At 47.2% G+C, this 13,383-nt stretch overlaps 1 protein-coding gene across 5 annotated transcripts in view; it reads right to left on the bottom strand.

Moving 5' to 3' along the window:
• Positions 1-3,140: 3,140 nt before the first annotated feature.
• Positions 3,141-13,383, bottom strand: part of FKBP6 (FKBP prolyl isomerase family member 6 (inactive)) — a 45,764-nt gene continuing 35,521 nt past the window's right edge. For 3 of the 5 annotated variants that reach the window (XM_074189437.1, XM_074189433.1, XM_074189436.1), the window contains one exon: positions 10,449-10,899. The gene's annotated coding sequence lies outside the window, so the exon portion shown is untranslated. Of the gene's footprint in view, positions 3,583-4,023; positions 4,117-10,448; positions 10,900-13,383 lie in introns of those variants that run through there. The other 2 variants (XR_012468852.1, XM_074189434.1) reach the window with 2 other exon arrangements.

The raw sequence follows: 13,383 nt of genomic DNA on the forward strand, positions 1-13,383 counted from the left end.
TGTCTGAGGTCAGATTTGAACCCAGGTACTCCTGACTCCAGGGCCGGTGCTTTATCCACTGCACCACCTAGCTTTTGAGCCCCCATTGGTGTACTACCACCATGTTATCCATGGATATAAATTAGCCAGCCAGACTTAATTATCTTTTAGAAATGGGTATTTACTAAAGTAATATAGGAAGAAGAGTTTGTTCAAAATATTTCCCCAAACAAGGGGCATGGTCTTCCACAAGTACATGTGGAGTCCAGGTGAGAGTGGACCCCATCTGAGAACACATGTGACTAAGTGATTAAAATCATACTTCCTAGAAGTCCTTTTTCTAGAAGGTCTTCCTCCCCCAATTCTGGGGACCTCATGATGATCCCCTTATGTACCTACATTTCTTTTTGGTAAGGCAGTGGGGTTAAATGGCTTGCCCAAGGCCACACAGCTAGGTAATTATTAAGCACCTGAGGTCGGATTTGAACTCAGGTCCTCCTGACTCCAGGGCAGGTGCTCTATCCACTGCACCACCTAGTCGTCCCCCAAGCTGTCCACTCTTCAGAGACGAGGGGTTCCCTGCCATTGGAGGTCTTTTAGCAGAGGCTGGGTATCATAGAGAGGATTCCAGTTCCAATCCGTATTTGAAGGATAGGACAGAACAGTGAAAAGAGCAGTAATTGGAGTCAAAGGACAGCTGAGGTCATGTTTTAGAAAGGAGTTGGATGTGAGAAACCTGGAAGTAGGAATGGCAAGACTGGGCAACTGACCAGTCAGATGAAGGCACCATGAGGAGCCCAAATTAGGCCAAGGGAGGCCTTGGGAGTCTTTGATGGAAAACAGGCATTTTTTGGATGAGGGGAAGTACAAGTCCAATTGGGGATGTCTCTGGGACACCCAAAAGATAGATGTCTTGAAACATCCAATTGATAATTGGTGATACAGGTCTGAAGCTCTGGGCAAAGACTGGGGCTTGATATAGATTTAGGAGTGAGTGAGGTAGAGACAGTAATAATTCAATCCGTATGATCTGTCGAATTAAATTAGAGAGCGAAGGAGGTGGAGGGCAGGAGGCTTAGGATGGGGACTGAAGGGAAGCCCCCAGGGAGGGGTGTGATCTGGGTAATGAGCCAGCAAAGGAGATCAAGGAGGACTTAGGAGCGAGAGATAAGTGATGAAAATGAGGGTTCAGTCAGGAAGAGGGGCAGTCTGCAGATCATGGGAGATCTTCAGATTTGGCACCTCTGGGTTTGGCAGTAATCTTAGAGAGCAGTTTTGACCAAGGGCTAAAGGTGGAAGCCCAACTGCAGAAGTAAGAGGAGTGAGGAGGGGAAGGGGAGGCGGGCAACATGGATGCTTTTTCTAGGTGATACCACTTGCAAAATCTACCTCATTAGGTGCTTCTGAGTGGTAGAGAATCTGAAGATCAGGATCCTAGGGGAGACTGCAAAGGTCATCCTTAGTCTCCCTGAGAAGGAATAGGACCCAGGGCGGGGAGGGGACTTGTCAAGGGTCACCCAGGGAGTAAGTGGAGAAGCTGGAACCTGACTATGACCTCCCCAATGCATTTCCATTTAGTCCCCAGCTCAGGTGAGGCTGCCCCCAAACAAAGTGGTCCATTCCCTTTGTCCCAATTCCAGCCCTGTGGACCCTGAGCAAGTTGCTTCCTGGCCTTCCAGGTTGGACTCTAAAGTCTCTTCCAGATTTCAATCTATAATTGAATGATGTGCAAGAGAGAATATCTGTCTTGAGAACTGTCATCCACTGATGAAATCAGAGATCCTGGACCCTGAGAACTGAACACCATGAACAGGTCCACCGGCTCGCTTGTTCACTAGCGGCAGCCTCAGAGGATTAGGGGACCTGAGGGATGAGGTGGGAGCCGGCAGAGTCCCCACTGGGACCCCCCACTCCACCCCTCCCTATTCCATCCCACGATGCCTTTCACAACTTTCCAACTGACCTCTCCCCTTCTAAAAACTCCCCATTCCAGCCCCTGCTCTGTTGGGCTTTGGTTAAGAACAAAACCCCCCCAAAGACAACCCCAGCCCAGCCACAATGGGGAGAGATCTTTTCCTGGCCATAGCCCACACGCTGCCTACCCCAGCTGGGTGTCCTGAGACTAGGAAAGAACGGAATTTCTGTCTAAATCATCTTGAGCATCAGATTTCTTACTTGCCTTCTCTAGGACAATTCCAACCTTCATAATGCAGCCTCATGAAGGGCCTTTAAAAATATATGGGTGTATATTTGGAAGAAGGGTTTTAAAAAAAAGACCAAAGAACCTCTATTCTGTTAAAAATGAAGTGAATATTATATTCAGTATGAAAACAGAGTCAGGGGAACTTTGTGAGGCAGACAGAAAGCCTTTCATAACACCCAGGCCCCAGAGGCAGCGGCCAATTAAGTCCGGCCTGCTCTGCTTGGCCGGGCTCTGCGGGCGGCTGCCAACACAAACGTGGGGGGGAGGTCAGAACATGGGAAGCAAACAGCACAACTAGAGGTGCCAGGCCTGGGCTCCACGGCAGCCCTGCTGCTGGCGCCTGGATGCTGTTTCCGCTCTGCTGACTCCCCGAAAATGGCAATGGAGAACCAAGGGCTGAGGCTCCCAGCGGCTTCCCCACTGGCAACCTGGGAGGGGTTAAAGATGGGGGGAGAAGCCAAGGAGGGGCAAGTTCGACTGTCCTCTCTGTGGCCACTGGCAGTCAAGGGAACTGACCCCAGAAGGGTGCTTTCTCTCCCTGCTCCCCCCATTCCCCAGGACAGGCTGCCCCCACCCCAGGCCACCATCCCATTCCTTTCTGGCGAAGTCTGCCCTGCCCTTTCCATCTGGTAAAAAGAGGGTTGTATTTGGCTTCAGAGGATGTAGGTTCAAAGTACTACGACTTTGCCTGTGTGGCCTCGGGCCAGATGTATTGCATCTCTGGGCCTCAGTTTCCTTGTCTGTAAAATGGGGAGGTTGGGCTGCAGAACCCCAGAGGTCCTTTCTGGCTTAAGGTCTAAGGGAGGTGGGCGAGCTGATTTCAGGGATGAGCTATGATCTGGGTGAAAGATAAAATGACTGCAGGGGAAAAAAGGTTTAATCTTTGGAGCATCTCAATTTATTATTAAGTAATGCAGGCCAATTGTCTAACAGATGAGGCCCAGACTCTAAATACAGGGGTAGACAGATTTTTATACATTTAAAACAATCAAATAAATCCAATTAATTAAAAGGAAAAAATACAAGATTAGGTCATCTGATTTCTATTAATTGACTATCTGATTGGATATAAGATTAAAGACGTTTCTAGTTGGGAGAGGGAAAACAGATGCTATTCCTTGAAATCAGAAAAAGAGGTGTCCTGTCCCTCCAAGTGTCTGAACAATCAAGGGAACATGGAATAACAAATGATGGATCAATATGGGCCCAATTTTCAGATAAGACAGATAGATGGGTCACTTGAGATGTACAATTGTGAGAAAATGTCATCAATCTTTGGATCTGACCGGTTTCTGGTCAGCAGAAGCTGGGTCCTTGGGTCTCTAAGCGGCAGGTAGAGGTGGTCTAGCTTCCCCTGAAGGACTGGGGTCAAATAGTTCCCACAGTTGAAAAAAGTTTTCCTACAAGACAGAATTGGACTAGACTTACATTTGAATAGAAACTGAGCTAGTTCAGAACTGAAGCGTAAGATGGAGTTGGTGAGGGTCACTCAATTCCCACTCTCCATTTGCTGCTCTTCTCCCCTCAATTCTCCCTTTTCATTTTTGAGTTGGAGACCAACTCCCCCCCAATGGATCTCCCATAAGCCAAATCTGTAAGGCTTTTTTTTCATGCATTCATGATCAGAATTACATGAAGTCAACAAATCAAACTACTTAGAGGGTTCATGACGGGCTAATTTTGAGAAGGCGGATTTGCCCGTCACCAAGGTAACCAAGAAAATTTAAACATAAACATCATGAAACAAAAGGCCAAATCAATATAGTAATGATCATCAATATTAACTAACATCAACTCCCTCCCAATGTTCATTTAATCAACTCATCTTGAGTCCCAGATACCTCTTGGAAGCATCTGGGACCTGGAGATATCTTCTCTTGCACAATCCGGAATAGGCCTCATTCTTGGGATACTTGGAAAGGGCTTCTGTTTTGCTGTTTATAAATCACAAAGGAATTCTTAGATAATTTTGATAAAATCTGCTAGTAACAAGACTCAATACAATTCAGTATAATCTCTTTTCTTTTTTTTTTTTTTAGACTTTTGCAAGGCAGTGGGGTTAAGTGGCTTGCCCAAGGCCACACAGCTAGGTAATTATTAAGTGTCTGAGGCCGGATTTGAACTCAGGTCCTCCTGACTCCGGGGCTGGTGCTCTAGCTACTGTGCCACCTTAAGCCAACCCTTAACTAAAAAATTTTGACATTATATTTTTGTCTTATTAAATCAACCCTATAATTTTTTTTTATCATAAATACAGATTACAATGGTAAGATTTTAGGGGGCAGCTAGGTGGTACACTGGCCCTGGAGTCAGGAGGACCTGAGTTCAAATCTAGCCTCAGACACTTGATATTTACTAGTTGTGACCTTGGGCAAGTCACTTTACCTCACTGGCCCACAAAAATTTAAAAAATTGTAAGATTTTCCACACTTGCGTCTTATTATAGTAACTGGTATCAGTCCATTAATAATTAGAACCAAATTCCCAAAATTTCTACTCCTCACCTGCCCTGATTATAGAAATTTGCTAGGAAAGGCAAAGAGCAACATAGTTTTGATAATGTCCAGCCTTCTCCCCTCGAGAACACAGACCATCGAAGGGAAAAAGTCAACTCTCTTCCCTCTGATTCCAGACCCGAGTCTGTTCTAGCTGCCAACCAGTCCTGAAACCAGGGAGGGCATCAAAAGCCAGGCTCAATTCCCTTCATTTTAAAATGTTTAAAAAGGAAAAAAAAAGCCTTGGATTTGGAATCAGAAGTAAGAAATGTTGGCTATTTACAAATATCTCATTTGCTCCTTATCCCAGCCCTGGTCAGATGAGATCATGATCCCCATTTTTGGCAAGAGGAATATGAGGCAGGGGGTGATTGAGTGACCACCCAGGATCACACAGCTGTTCTTTTTTTTCAAAGATGGATTATGTACTTATTTTATTTTTATACTTTTTGTTTGTTTTATAAGGCAAATGGGGTTAAGTGACTTGTCCAAGGTCACACAGCTAGGTAATTATTAAGTGTCTGAGACAGGATTTGAACTCAGGTCCTCCTGACTCCAGGGCTGGTGCTCTATCCACTGAGCACCTAGGAGCCCCTATTTATTTTTTTAAATATATACATATATTGGTATATAAAATTTTGAGTTCTAAATTCTCTCCCTCCTTCCTTCCCCCTCCATCCCTCTTTGAGAAGGCAAGTAATCCAATCTCAATTATACATGAGTCACATACTGTTTGGATTTGAACTCGGGTCTTCCTGCCCCTGACAGTCAGTAGTTCTGGGTTTGAAAGCTGGCTCTGTTGTGTGCTCATTGTGTGACCTTGGACTCCTGTCTATCTCGCAGACCCAGCCCCAGATTCCAGGACCCCATAAACTCTCCAGTTCAAGCCCAGGGCCTTCCTCCCATGCAGACCTTCCTTCACACTCCATGCCCACTTCCCTAGATAGATGGTGTATTATGCGTCAGCCACCCGGTGCCAATACACACCAAAAAAGAAGTCTGACTCTCAGGGAAGTCACATTCCAAAGAAGGGGGAGCTGGAAAATAGGAATGGTGATCCTGGAGGGGAATGGGGGAAGGGGAGCTAAGGCTGCTCTCAAGGAGGGTGGAGACATCCAACCTAGAAGGAGGATTGGGGAGGCCTGAGTGACTTGTGAAACGGTCCCCAAGGGATCCCCAAGGTGGCAGGGACCACCACCAGGCTTGCCCACAGTGGGGTCACAGCCCATTTTCTCTCTCCTCCTCCGTGCTCCCTTGGCACACTTCCTGAGTCTTCTCTCCCCTACTAAAGAGGAAATTCCCATTCATCATCCTTGGATCCCCCATCGCACCAGGGTCTCACACCCAGTGGGCCTCACCCAGGGTAAATGGGTACCTGGATTTCCTAATGCCTTCCTCAACTGAAGCCCTGGCACCAGGGGTCAACTGGTCTTATGAAGGAGGGGTGAGGTCACCAGCCCAGGAATAGGGCTCTGGAACCTCTACAGTCCTAATCACTGACCCAGGTGGGACATGGGAATCTGTCCTTTCCCTATTATGTCTACTTGCCAATTTTTTTCTGCTTCATCTTGGATGGATCCATTATTTTTTTTTTGGATCCATTTAAAAAAATTTTTAAGGCAGTGGGGTTCAGTGGCTTGCCAAGGCCACACAGCTAGGTCATTATTAAGTGTCTGAGGTTGGATTTGAACTCAGGTCCTCCTGACTCCAGGGCCGGTGCTCTATCCTAATAAAAATGGATCCAGGTGGCAGCTAGGTGGCGCAGTGGATAGAGCACCAGCCCTGAAGTCAGGAGGACCTGAGTTCAAATCCGGCCTCAGACACTTAGTAATGACCTAGCTGTGTGACCTTGGGCAAGCCACTTAACCCATCACCTTAAAAAGAAAAAGAATAGACAACACCCTCCCTCCATGGAAAGGGATGGACAGAAAACAAAGCATTCTTGGCTTCTCTGAGATGGACCAGGACCACTGAGATTGGGCTTTGTTGGTTATGTGTCCCACGGCCATATCAGACCAGGAGCCCTCATAGGGAGCCTGGACTTCTGGAAATGACTTGGCAGGAAGACTGTGGTCAGGCCCTACACTCTGAATACCCTGATGGGGCAGGGGTGGGGAAGAGTCAGGGAGCTACCACTCATGCGTCCCCCACCCCTAATCACTCTTCTGGCTTGCTCATGTAGGGGATGGGGTAGGGGGATTGGAGGCAAGTCTAGGGAGCCAGACTCCAACCAGAACTCCTAGGGTAGGGTTCCCCAACAGCAACCCTCTTCAAACTGTGAAGAACCCCTCTGCCTGGGATCTCCTCTCTCCACACTATTGACTTTCCTGCTTCCTGATGACTGACCCCTCCAGCTCCCCAGTATATCAGAACACCAGCTCCCCCCCCCAACTTCTCACCCCTGAAGGCAGGTGGATGGTGAGTCAAGAAAGGAAGATGGAAACCGCACAGAACTCTGTTGACTCTTCAACCTGGCAGGACCCCATCAGCCTTGGGCATTGGGGGGACAGGAAGAAACCGACCAGAGCTGGCAAGAGGAGGAACTTAGAGATCACCGGATCCCAAGATCTTTAAACTGCATTTGGCTGGAAGTTACGAATTCACAGATGTGCCTGTATTAACATGCCAGAGGAACGTCAATGGTCTGTCTGATGCTGAGGGCTAGTGAGGAAATTGGAGGACCTTTGGGAGGTCAGCCCAGCTCTGACCCAGCCTCTAGGATCACCCCCTAGGCCTTGGTCTGTGCTTCTGAAAAAGAATATCTAAGGTCTCCAAATCTCTGAAGATGAACAGGCAGTTGGATGGCATCGTGGATAGGGCAACAGTCCAAATTCTAAGAGGTGGTGTGACCCAGGACAAGTCAACCGGTTTTATCTCAACTTCACCATCTGTGAACCTTCCTGCCAGGGTGGCAAGTCAAGTGCTCTGCCCACCTCCAAGCAGATAATAATTGGCTATTTTAACAGAGGCGCCTGAAGTGAAGCTGTGAGGGTGAAGGCAGAGGCTGGCCCACCCTCTGGGCATGCCTCGCTCTCCCTTCCTCCCGCTCTGTTCCTGCCCACTCGTCGTCTCCATCCAGAGCAGGGGCAGTTGACCTGGGGTTCCTTGGCTAGAGTAGGGAGAGCGAGGTGGGCTCAGCGAATGATACGGAGCCTCCCTTGGCATATCCTCCCCCACTTCATGCAGAATATTCTGGGTGTGTGGTATCTAAGTTTTTCTATGTTGGCTACTTTTCCTGAATTGTTTTCCCCCTTTTGACCTTTTGTTATAAGAGATGGATCTTTATTACAAGGGACATTGGTAGTCTTTTGCCAAAAAAAAAAAAAAAAAAATCACTGTCCTGACAATTAGACCATCCTGGGGTAGGTTAGCTCTACCTTACTAGAGGACTACTGACATAAAATCACTGCACTTATGATTAGACCCTTGAGGGACAGGTTTGGCTGTGCCATGTCTGCTGCCACCTGTCATCAGAAAATCCTCTATGGATGCTTTGCTGGGTGTTGCTGGAGCACTGTGAGGTCTCGCTGACTCAGTGGGAATCGTGGTAAGGCCCAGGACCCCACAGCCTCCAGGCTGCCACCACAAGTTATTTCCTATTCATTCAGGCCATGGGGTGGTACCTGTCTGGAAGTGAGATGTCTTCGTACAACATTCTCTTCACCAGATCCAACCTAATGTGCAGTTAACACCATCGTTCACTTGATGTCACCTTGACTACAAGGGACAACAATCCATCCACAAGACCTCAGACAAGCCCTGGTTTCCTTGAAGAGTCAGCTCCTGGTCCACCGCCTCCGGAGGCCTGCCCTGATCCTCCCCATGCTCATCATATTGTACATACTTGGCCTCTCAGCGTTTGTTGGTTGACTCAGGTGGCCTGGTCCCAACTTGTTCTCTTCTGAAGGTTCTCTTGGGGCAGCTCTGTTCCAAACTGGTCCCATACCCAGGGAGACAGAGTCAACCTCGATGACCAGTCCCACCCAAGTCTGGAACCATCTGAGAAGTATAAAGAGAAACCTATCGCCATCTAGTGTCCACTCATTTCACACGAAGGTCAAGGCAGTGCCATTTTTTTAACCCTTTGTCAGCTGAACTGTGTTGTAGAGCACCCTGGTACTGGTGGAGTTACCTAATTCAGCTAAGACATAGCCCTGTCCCCATGGGCCCAGAGTCCACACTCTGCTTCTGGGGGGAATGATAAGGTTGTTCTTCAGTCCTGAGGGGAGCAGGAAGTCCAATGGGCAGAACCTATGGTCTGGGCTGTAGGACCCAATCATCTCACTAAGTTTTTCCATTTGTCAGTGAGGGCCAACAATCGTTTGTTTTCCTTATACCCGAGAGTAAAAGTGTGTTGAGAAGCTAAAGGCATCTCATCAATCCAAGCGTCTTTGGCTATACCACTTACAAGCTGTCTTTTTGAAGGTACAAGTAGTGAGCCAGTTTCTACCAATACCACTGGCCTGCTGAGACACAGGAAGTCAGGAAAAGGTCTTACTGGCTACAAGAGATCAAGATAAAATCATCCACAAATGGTACTAAGGACACAGGGCGCCCAAAGTCACTGGCAATGTGGGGAGGTCTGGGCAGCTCATCTTCCTAAAACCTACGGTTAACTGATCAATAAGTTTGGGTCTTGAAGGAAGCCAAGCACCCAAACCAAGAAGGGTGGGACCCTAGACTTCCACTCTGGAAAGCTGTCACCTAAGAGCAGGGAAATAGGAAGAGAAATCTCTAGAAATGTCCTTGACAACTCGAGCCACAAAGAAGAGGCTCTTCCTGGTAGCTCTGAGATGGCCCCCTGCCCAGTGAGAGCAAACAAAGCCTCTCCCTCCTTTTTCCTGGCCAGGCTATCCCACCATCTCGTTCTGGAAGGCAGTGTAGATCTACTATACACACATGGTGTTAGTGTTGGCCACAGGATGACCCAGTGAGAAAAGTCATCATGTAAGGGTGGTGGGGGCTGCGGTGGGGGCTGCGGTGGCCACAACTGGGCTGACCATTTCACTTATCAGCCTGGCCCTCTGATCTCCAGAGAGCCCAGTCTTGCTGGTCCACTTCTTGTTGCTGTTGGCCCCAAGTCTACTTTTCTGACTGACATCATTCTCCTTTCCCACAGAAAACCTTTCTTGGCTTAAACAACCAACCTATGGGGTTACATCCCTTCCACTGGTATTGGGGGAAGACTGTCAAAGAGGCAGCGGCTCCCTGAGGCCAAGGCCCCATCAACCTGCCCACCAGGTCTTCTTTTACATGCAAACCCTCCTCCCACAGGGTCTGACTCCCACCTGTGCTGTTAGTGCATGCCATGGACAGCTACAACTTGGGGCCTTGATGACCTTGCCCCCCCAGAGCAGAGACTGGAGGGCCACTCATCTAGTGGGCTGAGACCTATCCTGTCTTGGCTTTAACTCTCTCCCTTCCCACTAGTCAGAAGGAGGAGCTGCTGTTTCACTGAACACTTTGAAGATGAAACTGTCCATGCACAACAAATTGGCACCAAGGTTTGCTGGTATTGATTCCCAAGGACAGAAAAATTTTTATTTCTTCACAACAACAACAAAATTCTGAACATAATTCTCTCCTTTAAAACAACAAACCCTTTGTAAACACAGTGCTAAACTATATAGGTAAACACTTCAGGAGCCAGGGTGGATGGTGAGAGAACAACCAAGAACAGTTTCTATTAAAAAAACAACCCTCCTCCATTTAACCCCACTGCCTTGCAAAAAAACCTAAAAAAAATATTAAACCCCCCCCCCCCCCAGAAAACAACACTCCCTTTAACCTCATGAGGCAAAAAAAAAAAAAAGAGGGAAAGGCTTCTCCGCACTGCAGTGGCAGATGTTCCAGTGCGTTCCCAGCCCCTCAAGGTGAGAGGAGGAAAAGACTGGGGAGTGCCTGCAGAGGCAGTCTGGTCATTACACTGGGCAGGGGTGCACAGACCAGAAGCCCTTCTCCAAAGGGCCCCACCTGTCTGAGTAATCAGGCTGCCTAGCTTTGGACTTGTTTGTAGGGAGAGCTGGAAACTAGAGTGGCCCCAAGGAACATTCTGGGCCTTGGAAGCCCCAAGAGGGATTTGGCATAAAACTGTAGGTGCCTTGAACTTGGAGAGACATGGGCATAGCCCTTTTCCTTCTCCACCCGTACCATGCCATCCTGAAGACTGTTCTGGTCCTCTGCTGACCGTGACCAGGCTGGGTCCAATGGAGCCTGGACCTGCTGTAGGGGAACAAGAGGGACAATCAGTGGAAGAGACTGATGTGTCCAATTTTACAGCTGGGCAGATTCATGTGAAGAGGAAAATACTGTTGATTAAATATAAATCACTGCTCATTCACCTTATTCTGGAAGTTTGAACCTAAAACACTTTAAACCCAAAGTCCCTAACTTTCTGTGCTAAGCACCATGTCTTGTTCCCCCCACCCACGCTTCCCTCTAAGGTCAAACACATACTCCTCCATTGGTTGGCCCCACCAGGTTGAAGACAGAGTGTCCCAAAAATCTCAGTGCAACCTCACATCATTACAGAGCACTCTAAGGTCTGGCCCAACTGGACTTCTTGTGGTCCTTTCTGTAAGACATTTCATCTTCCCCCATCACGATAGCACACTGACCCCCAGTCTCAAAGTCCTCTCTCCTCCCCTTTGTCTCTAAGAAGCTCTTGAGTTGAGGCAGACAGGCCCCCTCCCCAAGGCCTGGTGAGTAGGGGAAAATGGATCCTTAGTATGGGGAAGAGGACATATTCCTTTGGTTCTTGCCTGATCTTTTCAGTACATTTCTCTTTGTAAAACCTTAATGATGTCAATTTAGTTTCCAATAAAATGGGGGAGATACAAATGGCAATTTTCAATTGATGCCAAGAACAGAAAGGAATGGGAAATGAAGCAGATGGCATCAGAAAGGCAATCCACACCTTCGGAGTGTTCCTAGCTCCCAGAAGAACTGTAACTAGACATCATGGGTGAAACTGGGCTAAGGATCCTGAGTCTGAATGGGCATCCCTGTTTCATTGACAAAGAAACTAAGGCTCTGCAAGCTCCACTCCCCAAGGTGGCATCTGAGCTCTGTCTACCCCATGACTGGTCCTTCATATATTATGCCACAGCTTGGTCCTGAACTCAAAGTCAAGATCCCTGGGGCTGCTTCTGGCATGGGGAATACCACCTGTTTGTGGAAGCTTGCTTCTCTTACAAAGCCCACCCCACCTTCATAGCCAATGCAAAGGCCAGGGAAAAGCCCTCACAGGCTGGGCTTGTCTCTCCTTCCTGCTCCCTTCTTGCTAGGAACCTGGGGGGTGTCATGGGACCCTGTATGCTTCAAGCCATGAAGTCCTCTACTCCCTGATCTCTCAAAGAATCCAACGCTAAATATTCAGCTCAGTCCAATAAATATTTGTTGAGCAGCTATGTGTGAGAGACACATGGTCGAGATCCATGGTTTATGGGTTTTATCTGTTGGGGGCTATTTCCATGTAAGCAACATCTTCATTCCAAACAGCTGGCTCACCAACACTCATTCAGAACTCTGCTGCACTGGCCAGACTTAGTTCTGGGTTGCAGTCCCAGGTGAGGAGGGGTACAACTTCATGCTCCTGACTACAGGGTAGCAGGGACCCTGGTCACAGTCTCAGTGTAGAAAGCAATAGTTATGGTGGCTCACAGACCAGAGTATAGACTACACCTCTCTTGGATCACACTACCTTGGAAGAACTGAAAATTTACAGACCCCTCAGAACTAGCTCTGAAAATAGCAGAGCAAAGAACTTGAAGATTCAGACAGTACCCTCTCCACTACAGAATAATCCAACTTTAACATCAAAGTTAAAAGTAAAGAAATAGGCTTGAAAAATGAGCCAACAACAACAAAATCCTGAACCTAGAAAATTACTATGGGGACAGTGAAGATCAAAACACAAACTCAGAAAAGGACAACAATGTCAAAATGGCTAATTGCAAAGCCTTAAAGAAAAATGTGAATTGGTCTCAGTCCCCAAAAATGGATTCTTAGAAGAGTTCAAAAACAGATTTAAACAATCAATTAAGAGAGGCAGAGGAAAAATGGGAAAAGAAAGGTGATGGCAGAAAAAAAATCTTAAAAAAACAGAATAGGTTCAAATGCTCAGGATGATATATGTAACTCCTAAGAATTTTATTATTATTAGGGCAGTTAGAAAGGGTGTACATAGACAGAGCGCACAGGTGTGAGTTGACAATGATGGGATGATATAAAAAAATTAAGGATGAGAAAGAGGGATGCAATAGGAGAATGGAGAGTCTAAATAGGATAAATTATCTCACATAAAAGAGGTGTGAGTTTTTACAAAGGAAGAGAAGGTTGGGATAGGTGGGCAAAGCTTTAAAATCACTTTGATGGGAATTGACTGAAAGAGGAAATAACAGTTACCTGGATAAAGAAATCTCTTATCCTACAGGGAAGAGAAGGGAGAGTGGATTTGGGGAGTTGGTGATCAGATGGAGGGAGGAAAAAGAGAGGGAAAGAACCAAGAGAAAAAGATGATGTAAGTAATCATAACTATGAATGGATAAATTTATCACAGAAGCAGACAGCAGAGTGGGTTAAAAAAACAGACTCTTTCGTTATTTACAAGAAAAGCATGTGAAAGGGTGGCTAGGTGGTGCAGTGGATAGAGCACTGGCCCTGGAGTCAGGAGGACCTGGGTTCAAATCTGGTCTTAGACACTTA

The sequence above is a fragment of the Macrotis lagotis genome, chromosome 5 (assembly GCF_037893015.1).
Source record: "Macrotis lagotis isolate mMagLag1 chromosome 5, bilby.v1.9.chrom.fasta, whole genome shotgun sequence".
In the NCBI taxonomy this organism is placed as follows: domain Eukaryota; kingdom Metazoa; phylum Chordata; class Mammalia; order Peramelemorphia; family Peramelidae; genus Macrotis; species Macrotis lagotis.